Below are 12,325 nucleotides of genomic sequence, written 5' to 3'. Positions count from 1 at the left end.
CCAACAGAAACACCCTGAGCAAAGGCTTTTAAATGCTGCTTGCAGATGCTACTGTATTGCATGCATGGGAGGCTATAAGAAGTTAAATGCTGAAAGGGTATAATTTTGTCTGTTGAGATGGTCATCTGGTTAGTTGATGTTGAGGTACGCTGACCTCGTTGAAGGAGAAAAGGTCAAAGAAGGTGTGCCATTTCATACCAACCCTTTCTTTGGTCCTGATACCCTGTCCCCGCTGCAGTCTATTCATGGATGTTTCTGTACTGAATACATTGGACAGTGTGGAGCATTGGAGCATGTGAAAAGTATTCATGGGTTTCATCAGGTTCCTTTCGACAGGTGTATTAATCAAGCACCATGCTATGCAGTCTGCATTCATAATCTATCTGCTTGATTTACTACACCTGTGGAAAATGACCTGATGAAACCCATGAATAGGCATGGAATGAATGAAAAGTTTATGGATCTTCCTTTTATGTCGACTTTGACTTTTTTCCCCCCCTTTCCAAGTGAAACGCCATCTTATTTCACTCCGCCATTTTTGCTTTGACACTTGACTGTGTGTGTTGAGACCAGGGTCCACAGCCTGGCATTTCAGCATGAACAGTCCCAAGCCCCAACACCTCCACTCAGATGTGTGTGGTCAGGGAGCTTAGGGAACAAGTGTGCTGATTATTACATTACATTACATTACATTACATTTGGCTGACACTAACCAAAGCGGCTTACAGCATGGTCAACATCTTAAGCTTTCTTTTATAGAAATTCTACAACAATTCTAGGAATATTTAACCCTTATGTTGTCCTTGGGGTCAATTTGACCCCAAGCAGTGTTTAACATCATAAAATATATGGTTCACTTTTTTTGTTTTGCTTCAAGTTTCATGACTTTTCCTCATTTGAAGGGTACAACAGAGTAAACATGAAATTTGCACAAAAATATGTTTCCAATGTCCTGTAAAAAAAATAGTTACGTTGGTGGTATTGGGGTCAATTTGACCCCATTTTTATGAAACATGATGAAAATGAATATTTGACAAATTATGGATATTATTATTGTAATAGTATGAGAACATGTAGTTATTATCATTATTGCATATACAAGTACATATTACATATAAGTTATTTTGGCAGGTCTGAAAAAGTCCAAAAATTCAGCCTTTGGGCTGTTGACACTGGATTGGCCATATTGCCAGTCAGGGTTCCAGGGTTCATAAAGGGGTGTGGGGGGGTGGGATTGTTTTGTAGGGCTTTTGATGATGGTTATTACACTCTTGTTAAGTACCTACCACAAAAAAAATTGGGTAAAAAAAATAATTTTAATCATTTTTTGAGAGTTTTTTTAGCTGGGGTCAAATTGACCCCAAGGACAACGAACGTCGGTAAGATTTGAGGACAACATGAGGGTTAAAAAGATAGAGTGCAGTAAGTGTGAAGAAGATAGATAGAAAGCAACAAAAAATACTGCATTTTAAAAGGCAGAGGGTAGAATGCAGTAGGGGGAATGTGACTGGCTGGGAATGGCTGCATCCTTCTTGTCCCTGTCAAGGTTGTTAAGGTCTTGGAAACCTCAACAGGCCCAATTAGGTGGTAGCTCAAGGATCAGCAAGACTAGTTGTAAGTAGAGGTTATGAAATGGTCCTGTTGATGTTTTGTCAGATATGGGCCAGATGTAATCCAGAGATGGCTCGGCTGCTGACTCAGTTCCGTTTTGACGGAAAGGTGAGTCCGTAGTGTGAGTCCGTGTGTGTGTATGTGTGTGTGTGTGTGTGTGTGTGTGTTAGAGGGGGTAGAACATCAGACAAGTGGGAGTATGTGATGAAATGATGACGGCATAGGAGGTCAGGCTGAGCCTAAAAGTATCAGATACTGTACACAAACATACACACACACACACACACACACACAAACATACACACACAAACATACACACACACACACACACATACACACACACACACACACACACACACATACACACATACATGAACAAACACAAACACCGCAATTTCCTCTATGCTTCTCGGAGCATTGAATGAGAAGTCAGAAAAGAGTGAGAATGAGAGTTCTGAGGAATAGGGGAATACATATGAAACTGATTTTTAATGTGTAATAAACACACAAACACATATTCACTCCACCAAACACACACACACACACACACACACATGAACAAACACAAACACCGCAATTTCCTCTATGCTTCTCGGAGCATTGAATGAGAAGTCAGAAAAGAGTGAGAATGAGAGTTCTGAGGAATAGGGGAATACATATGAAACTGATTTTTAATGTGTAATAAACACACAAACACATATTCACTCCACCAAACACACACACACACATACATGAACAAACACAAACACCGCAATTTCCTCTATGCTTCTTGGAGCATTGAATGAGAAGTCAGAAAAGAGTGAGAATGAGAGTTCTGAGGAATAGGGGAATACATATGAAACTGATTTTTAATGTGTAATAAACACACAAACACATATTCACTCAACCAAACACACACATACACACACACACACACACACACACACACACACACACATGTGCACACATGCTGTCTCTGATCAATATCCAAACACGCAGCAAAGACAGGAAAGACTTTTTTTTTTCATTTTAATTTATTACTTTTTTACTTCTATTCAGCGTGTAAACACATTTACACACAACCTACACATATGGCATCACGACACAGTCATAGTTGGATGAAAACACATTAGGAGCTGCTCTGTATTCACTGTGTGTGTGTGTGTGTGTGTGTGTGTGTGTGTGTGTGTGTGTGTGTGTGTGTGTGTGTGTGTGTGTGTGTGTGTGTGTGTGTGTGTGTGTGTGTGTGTGTGTGTGTGTGTGGACGCTGTTTATCCCTAGCAGCCAGTAATTTCATTTCAGTCTGTATCCACATGTGTGTGTGTGTTGAGTCACTTTAAGGATTTGGCTGGGAGTGTTTTCCGTGTTTTCTCTCTCTGTCTCACTTCATGTCATCAATAAATTATGGTCCCGCATTGAGAATCAACCAGCATTTCAGTCACAAACACCCCCTTTGAGATCTTTCTGTTCAGCTGGCCTCAGTCGCCTAAGAATTAAGTATTTACACAGATTTACACAGGGCGTGTGTGTGTGTTTGTGCGCGTGTGTGTGCGTGTGTGTGTGTGTGTGTGTGTAACCCCTCTGGCAGGTTCTCTCCTGCTGCTGCGGTGTGTTGAAAGGAGTCATCAGAGCTCCACCCAAACAAGCCCCCCCCCCCCCCCCCCAATCCCCAATCCCCACCACTCCTCTCTTCTCCTTCCCACTGAATGTTTGACCATGGGGCTAAACGCTGCATGATTTCTCAAACAGTTAACCAGTTCGTCTGCTTCGCAAACCCATCTTGTTTGGATGCTCTGACCAGGGTTAAACAACACATGATTTCTGGAACAGTAAATCAAGTTCTTTTTGGGGGGGGCAGGGGTGGGGGCAGTGTGATTTGCATCCTACCATTTGAGGTGGGTTGGACATGGGACCTTGCTATTGTTTTCCTATTGTATCGCTAATGGTCTGTTCCTCTCCTTGGTTGTGACCAAAGTCCAATCTTGAAAATAACCCACTTGTTCGATTTGAATTTATAAAAGAAAGGGCTGGACGTTCGTCAAACAGCCCTGGTTCCACGCTAGTCATTGCTTTGACGACGACGACGTCGTCAGACAAAGGTGGCTTTATAAGTGCCCCCGGCAGGGGTGTCCTCCACAGACGCAGCGGTGCCGGGCGCCTGCTCCTCGGGCGCGGGGTCGCCAAGGAGATGGGCCGGCTCGGCGACCGTGCTCGAGGAAGTGCTGCCGTTCCGCATGCGCGTCTGGCACTGGCGTAGCTCGGCGGCGTAGCCCTCAAAGCTCAGGCTGAGCTCCGGGTTCTCCTCCAGGTGCACCCCCTCCAGGCCGATGGCTGTGGCTGACGACGGAGACTCCTGCTGGCACTCCACGACGGTGGTGTCGGGCCCTGGGGACGGTGGCCCCTGGTGGCTGCTGGCGGGACTGCAGGCAGAGTCGGCGCCGGCCTTGGTACCTGGTGAAGAGGAGAAAGATGAGTCAGGCTGACCCTTGTGTATTGCATCTGAATAGCTTGGACATCTTCATTACACACACACACACACACACACACACACACACACACACACATGGTAATTTCTGGTAAGATGACCAGAAGCTGCCCTTTAAAGCCATTTGCTGCAGCTCATTAGCTGTGTAAATCTTGTGGGTCATTGAGCAAGCGAATTGGCTGCTATGGATAATTATACTCGAGGATAACACAGAAGACTGGATGACCACAGCCTTGGCTGTGTGAGGTCACTGCAGGGGTCAGAGTTCACAGGAGGTCAGTTTGTGTCGGACATCAAGCCCTGAGAGCCTCTTTCTCCACCACAACAAAAACATGTTCCAAGAGAATGATAACAATTCATTTGAAAGATTCATTGCTCTCTTGTCGTAATGATGAAAGTCTGTTTAGATTTCCTCTACTTCTTGCACAAACATTTTGATGTAGTAAATTGCATCAGATTTGTGACGTTCCACGGCAAAACCAGTCGCTTGTCGCAACAGGCGTTTCTGAGAAAAATGGCCATTTATGTCACTTGTGCTAAAATCGTGGATTTTTTTTTGTAAGTGTTTTGAAACAGTGGGAGGTCTACACTGTACGGCCGTGAATACATTTCGCCGAAAAACTGACCTTTTGTAGTCTAAAAACGTGAGTTTGTTGAGGTGAGAAAGTTAGAGGAAGCAGGAAGTTAGAGGCGTCTCGTTTTTTGCCGCTTTACGGCAAATGCACTCATCGACAACCACCAAGCCATCCGCGTGCTGTGTCGTTGATACAAGTACCGTAAATCTTGTAATAGCGGCGACCTTACAAAGCGTTCGTGAGTGTTGAGCCGACGGTTAACTTCAAAGGCAGATTTCTCCGTTTTTCTATTGGCATGACAGGATGAACTCAACTCCTTTGAATGTTTATATTTCAGTAATATGACGTTCAATTCATTAGATATAGGTATCGTTTTGAAGGTTGATTATGCCCCTTCCTGAAAACGTAATAACTTTGATTTTGAAAATTTGGACATTGTGACTGATTTCGCCGTGGAAGGTCACATTTGATATCGTATCTGAACCCGGAGGCAGGATGTAACCTCAAGAATCCACTCTCCTGATGCTGGCATGGACCTGTGCCTGACCTGGCCCAGACTGTGAAGCTACACTACGTTTACACACACACACACACACACACACGACGGTGCACACCCACATGTACACCCATGCATGCACACACACATGCATACCCAGGCATACACACATACACACACACACACACACACACACACACACACACACACACACACACACACACACACACACACACACACACACAGAGTCAAAACAAGCTATTCCTGAAAACATGATGTCATGTTTGTCTGGGGGGAAAAACAGCCAAAAACACGAAATGGCTAAACCCCACTTTGGCCACAGAATCAGTATGCCGGCGGAATATAAATGTGGAAGTGTCTGCAAATAAACCTCATAAATTCTTACAAGATTAATAGCTCTGAATCTGGGGAGTCCTAATTGAAATCCTCTTGCCAGTCCATGACTGTTCAAAGGAAAATGTGAAAACGTATCCCAAAACAGCTGTCCTATCTGGCACGGTGGAGCTTTCTCAGGACTGCTTGTACTGTGCTGCCACCCTGTGGCAGTTACCTGAATAACAGGTTGCATATTCCTGGCCATATACTCAACAGGTTGTCTTCCAACTTTCTGAGAACAGGGAAATTATGCATAACCCCTTCACAGTCCTTCTTCATGTGTTACATTTAGACTTGTCCAATCTATTGAATCATTTAAATGCCATTTATGTATTGTACACATATATTGATTTAGTCTTTACTGCAACTGCAGTCATTGTTAAGTCCACAAGGTGGCAGCATCCTCTCAAAATCACCCCTGACCTCGTCCACAGACGGACAATCCTGTTGTGTCTTATGCCGGGCATGGTAAAAATGTTTCTCACTGGCTTGTCACAATGCAAGGATGCTGTTCACGTGGACCCACAATGCGCTCTCTATTCTGGGAAAATCTTGAGCCATTGTTAATCACAGTTTGTTTAGGTATAAGCTGGCAAATAATTACCCAAGACACAATGACTGAGAAAATATGTCAAAGAACATATTTAGGTCATACCAAAGTAGTGCCCGGTGAGTCATTTCTGCCCAATGCAGTGTTTCGCTGAAGTATTCTTAACAAGTTTCTTACAATGGTTTTAGATAAAGTGTAATCTTTTCTCAGAAGAGAACTCCTTGATTGCAGCCTTAAGAAAGGATTCTAGACACTAAAATCTGCTTTGAATGAGAAAGGTTAAAAAAATATAACAGTGTTTTCAGTCAAAGTGTCCTCATCGCAACCTTTCAGATTTGTTCTAAGAAGAAATTGAAAATGAGTTACGTGCTTATATTAAGAGTGGGTAAGACAATGTTAAAGGTGACGATGATGACTTCGACTCTGATGGTGAATGATGACGAACATGATGAAATGTTGCGATACGGAAGAAGCTTTTTTCCCCTCTTGACTGGATACATAGTTGCATCAAAGAGCCTTGGTTCCTAGCGTCAACCCTCTCTGGGTGCGTTATTGCTCTGATGTGTTCTTTTGTTACTTTGAATACTTGAGCTGGAATGGCAAATCAACATAAACCAACCAACATAAGCACCACGAAGCTGAAAGGTCACTTATGTAACCAGCGTTCTAATGGCAGCACTCAAACTCTTAACACTTTTCTTCTAGCAATTACAAAACACTTGAAATGTCTGTGCGCGAACAGCACAACACCAAACTATCGCCATCTGAACTGAACTAAGCATTGTGTAGTGTACATCATTCCAAACTGCTGCTCGTTACCTCAGGCTAAGGAAGACTGTGATGTTGTAAGATCACAGCTAAGCTTGTCTTTCTAGCAGTGTATACCTTAGAGACAGATTTAAGTGTCATGTGGTTTCAGGTCCCGTGACAAGTTGGGTGACGGCACAGGTGTTAGGAATTAGTGCGGAGTTCAAGGGAAGCATGCATCGTTGTTTAAAGGTGCTACGTATAAGATTCTATGGGATTTCCCAGTGGTCTTGTTGAACACACCATTTCTTCTATTGATTTGCACTGTATCTGATACTGTACACAGTGCCTCTTGAGATGTAAAGTAGTATGATAAAGGAGAGTACAGTCTAGAGACTGCTGGTTTGGATGCCAATGGATATCTGGGCAACGCACAACATAATGTGTTTTTGACTTAACATCAAAATGGTTATTTCTTTACATATAGTTGCTATCTTTAGATGTTTTTTTTTTTCAATGTTGTAAATGTTCACGATCCTACTCGTAGCACCTTTAAAGTAGAATTCTGGTGATTTTAAACAGAACACTTCTGGTCAAACGTTTGGGGTCACCCTTTAGAATCCTTCAGCAATTATGTAAACACATAATGTAATCTGAAAACTGATGCACTGATTTAAAAACAATAGAGCTGATCTCAGCTGGCATTCTGTCTATAATGGAGTGGAATGGACATTTCTGTGACCCCAAACGTTTTACCTGTAGTGTAGATCTTAAAAATGCTTACCATGTTGCAAGTTGCTTTGGCTAAAAAGCGTCAGCCAAATGTAATGTAATGTAATGTAATGCAATGTAATTTCTGTTTCCCGAGGTCACAAGTACTGTTGGTTGTTGCAGCCAGGCAGCTACAGTGCTACACTCTGGGGGCACGTTCATTAGCCCCAAGGTTCATGCTACAGTGCTACATGTACACTCTGGGGGCACGTTCATTAGCCCCAAGGTTCATGTAGCACTGTAGCTGCTTGGTTACTTCAGCTGTTGGGTACTGAAACTCAAGCTAGATAAAATCAGTTGTTTTCAGGTTTTTTTTTTTTTTTGTAGTACACAGTACTCTGTGACCTCGAGAAATGGAGATCCATGTGAAATATCGCCTGAATTATTCTCCTTTAACAGAGTCAAAAGCAAAGAGTCACATTAAGCCGTGAGTGATCGAGAAAAAACTGATTTAAATGGATTGCACTGAGGATGAGAGAGAGAGAGAAGGATGAAGAGAGAGGGAAGGGAAGCGATAACAACTCTGATGGATTGAAGGGAGTGGAGGAGAGGAGAGCGGAAAGGACAGAAGGAAGGAAGTGAAGGAGGACAAGCAAAATGAAAAGGAGAAGATGACAGGATAGGTGACGATACGGAATCTGGTAATCACAAACATATGAGAACAGACGGGCGGTGTGATTTCAGCTACATTTATTAGAGCTAATCATAGACATACACAAATGAATTGGCATGATGTTTTCTAATTACAAATGTCTACAAGGAGAGTGAGTGGCTAGCAATTCAACAACGAGGCCATAATATCTACTTTTTAAAAAATAATAAAAACATACAAAAACTAATTCACATCCTTTTTTCTTTTCTCAAAACACATCGTTCTCTTCTTTTGTTCAAGAACTGTACATTTACTAATTATTTCCAGTGGAAATAACACATATTATATTTAAAAAAAAAAACAAGTCTATAAAAAGGCCTTCTAGCATTGTTGAATTGCATCCATTTGATTATTTCAGAGAGAGAGAGAGAGACAAAGAGAGAGAGATAGAGAGAGGAGGAGAGTGAGTGAGAGCTATAGAGAGAGAGAGAGAGAGAGAGAGAGAGAGAGGTACATTTGCTCAGCTCAAATGAAGCCAAACAAACACAGTTAGGAGGGGCAATCACAACACAACACTACAAACAAACGGAAACAACCATTAGCAATGCAATACAAGTTGATTAGACTTAAATGGCACCTGCACCGATGTGATTGCTGATTATGGCATGTGTGTTTGGAGATGATGGGAATTCAATATGAATGGAACATCACTATTGGTTCTTCTACAAGGAGAAAAGGTCAAGGATTTCTAGTCTACACACATGCGTAAGAAGAGAATACCCTGTATGGCTTTTAGACTTAGACGACTGGTCCTAGGAGAAGTCGTCGTTTGGCTGCATAACTAGCGCCTGAGTTTCAGGCTTTTTTTTCCTGTCAACACATTCGGAATTCCTGATTCCACATTTTCTGATTGCTCATTTTAATGAATGTGTTCTGAGATGGAGGAACTGTTCCAAGGGAGACATATAAGGGTTCCTTCTGTTCTGTTCTAAGTTAGTGTATGTGTGACTTTAGAGGCTGAGACACCGATTCGGTTGGCATTTAAATTTAAACTACTACGCAGTGTTAATGAAAAATTAAGAAAACATAAAAGAACATATTCACAAGAATATACAACTGAACTAGTCTTAACTAATGGCAATAAAAACACAAACACGTCATATGAAAAGAATCAAACCATAAAAAAAATTACAAAAGAACCTGAATGTCGCCCCTCCGTGTGCCATTCATTTCCATTCTAAAAGGTTCTAGAAGGTTCTAAAGTGCATTTTCAGTCAAACAGCTGAGTCGAGCCGAGTCGAGTCGAGTCGGTCGGTCGGTCAGTCTGTGTTCTCCAGCAGGAGCCACGCCAGCACACACACACACGCGCACGCACACACACACGCCAGCACACCGGGGGCGACATGACGTCACGCGGGCGAAATACCTGGGCTCTCGTCGCTGCCGCCGCCACCGCCAACGGCGCCGTGTCCGGACCGCTGGAGGAGACAGGGGGGCGGTGGGGTGTAGTCGGGTGGAGGGAGGCTCCGGTTCCCCGCCGCGTCCAGGAAGGCGGGGCTGAGCGTGGCGGACAGCGGCGGAGGGGGCAGCAGCGTGCTGTTGGGGCTGCTGATGTCGCCCTCGCCCACCAGCGTCAGGTCGGCGACCGCGTCCTCCTCCTCGAGTGCCCGACCGCCGCCCCCCCGGCTCAGGATCGGAGAGAGGGGCGCCCGGAACGGCGGCTGGTCTCCGCTGCCCGCGTCTCCCGGAGCGGCGGCTCCCAGCGGCGGCAACCCCGACGACGACGACGACGACGTTCCCCCGTTGGTTCCGGCGTGTTCCGGGTGGTGCGAGCGCTGCTGGTGCTGGTGCTGGTGCTGGCGCTGTGTGGTGCTGCCGCCGAGCCCGTTGGGGGCGCCGTGTTTGCTGCCGGACGTCGTCGTCGGGGTGGACGCGGCGGCGGGAGGCGCGGACGCCGACGGCGACGAGGAGGAAGAGGACGGGGAGCAGTCCAGACGCAGGAAGTCGGGCAGCACCAGGTCCTCCTTACGCAGCAGGCCGCGCTGGTCCTCCGCACGACTGCTCTGGGCCTTACTCAACAGCTCAAAGAACTCTGCAGCGGAGAGAGAGAGGGAGAGAGAGAGAGAGAGAGAGAGAGAGAGAGAGAGAGAGAGAGAGAGATAGAGAGAGAGAGGGAGGGAGAGAGAGAGAGAGAGAGAGGGAGGGAGAATGTGAGAGGCAAAGAAAATGAGAGAGGAAGAGAGAATGAGAGGGAAGAGAGAGAAATAAAATGAGAGAGAGAGAGAATGAGATAGAATGAGAGGGGAGGGAGAGAGAGAGGAATCAAGACAGACGTCAAGACAAAGCCAAACAAAACAAAACAAATCATTCTAATTATACAACCATTCTGTTCTATTGAATACCCTACCAGTAAACACACAAGCAAACAAATAGCAATGATACAGTGAGGAGCACATGTATTTGATACCATGCTAAAACAGGAATATAAAATCATCATTTGACAATTGATCTTAATGCCTTAATTTAAAAAATGAGTAAAAATCAAACCGCCAAGGACACCAATTTTCTTTGTGATTGAAGAATGTATCGTAAATAGATAAATGTTTTCCTTAAATGCTAGGGGAAGGAAGTATTTGACCCCCTATGTAACCCTATGGGAATTTAACACATAGGGTTAACATAGGGGCAGGCAGATTTTTATTTTTAAAGACCAGCTATTTCATGGATCTAGGATATTATGCATCCCGATAAATTTCCCTTGGCCTTTGGAATTAAAATAGCCCCACATCATCACATACCCTTGACCATAGCTAGAGATTGGCATGGTGCTTTTTCCAGTAGGCCTATTAGCCTGTTTGATTTGCATTGAGCTCAATGAGCATCAAACAGGCTAATAGGCCTACTGCAAAAAGCACCATGCCAATCTCTCGCTATGGTGAAAGGTATGTAATGACGTGGGGCTATTTTAATTCCAACGGCCAAGGGAACTTTATCAGGATGCATAATAACCTGAATCCATGAAATAGCTGGCCTTAAAAAATAAAAATCTGCCTGCCCCAATGTTAACCCTATGTGTTAAATTCCCATAGGGTTACATTGGGGGTCAAATACTTCCTTCCCCCTAGCATTTAGGAAGAACATTTATTTATTTACGAAACATTCTTCATTCACAAAGAAAATTGGGGTAGTTAGCGGTTTTATTTTTACTCAATTTTTGAATTAAGACATTAAGATCAATTGTCAAATGATGATTTTATATTCCTCTTTTTAGTCAACTTTAGCATGGTATCAAATACATGTTCTCCTCACTGTATAACCAACCCATATCCTCATACCGGTACACAGGCCGCTAACCAATAGGCCTACAGAGATGACGATTGCCTAAAGCTGAGGACACACAAGGCAATGTTTTGAGCTGGGCAATGCTCTGGCAGGCTCTTGTTGATATTGCACAACTTTCCACAATCATCAGATCACATGAAAATGATTTGTGGTTGCTCAAAAAGTTGCCCCATGTATCATCACCTTATGCCTTTGTTTTATTACACACACACACACACACACACACACACACACACACACACACACATACACACACACACACAGAGAGGAGAGAGGGAGAGAGGGGGAGAAATAGAGAAATCGAGAAATCGAGAGTAAGATATCTTCTCTCATACCTTCAGCTTCCTCTATCTGCGTCTTCTTGGATTTCCTGCCACCAGCGTCGGGAGTGAACGGCTCCCGGTTGTTGTTCTTTTCCTCATTCCGGAGCGGTTTCCCTGACGACCTGTCGTCACCCTGGCAATGACAAGGAGAGGGTGACTAACTGTTTTCCATGGAATGTTAAGGTGTTGTTGGAGTGTGTGACTAAAAGCTAATTACTTCCCATCCCTCTCATTTCAATTCAAAGGGCTTAACAGTTTGAACAAAGTCCCTACCTACTTTGAGAGGCAACAAACCTTCAACCTAACCGAAGGAGGCAATAATGATAAAAACCTATGGCCTATATTATTTTTTAGTACATTTGTAGCTACTCATACACAGCCCTTCACTCTCTAGAGAACCAGAAAACAAATCGGTCACATCTCTGTGAAAAGGGCCATATGTTATTTTATTCAACAGT

General features: G+C 43.9%; 1 pseudogene; it reads right to left on the bottom strand.

The window, feature by feature from the left end:
- Nucleotides 1-3,280: 3,280 nt before the first annotated feature.
- The window catches only part of LOC134060584 (regulator of G-protein signaling 12-like), a 55,050-nt pseudogene continuing 46,005 nt past the window's right edge, over nucleotides 3,281-12,325 (bottom strand).

This window comes from Sardina pilchardus, chromosome 16 (assembly GCF_963854185.1).
Source record: "Sardina pilchardus chromosome 16, fSarPil1.1, whole genome shotgun sequence".
NCBI lineage: Eukaryota > Metazoa > Chordata > Actinopteri > Clupeiformes > Clupeidae > Sardina > Sardina pilchardus.
Note: the sequence above shows the minus strand (reverse complement) of the source record. Positions and strands in the feature narration are given on the sequence as shown.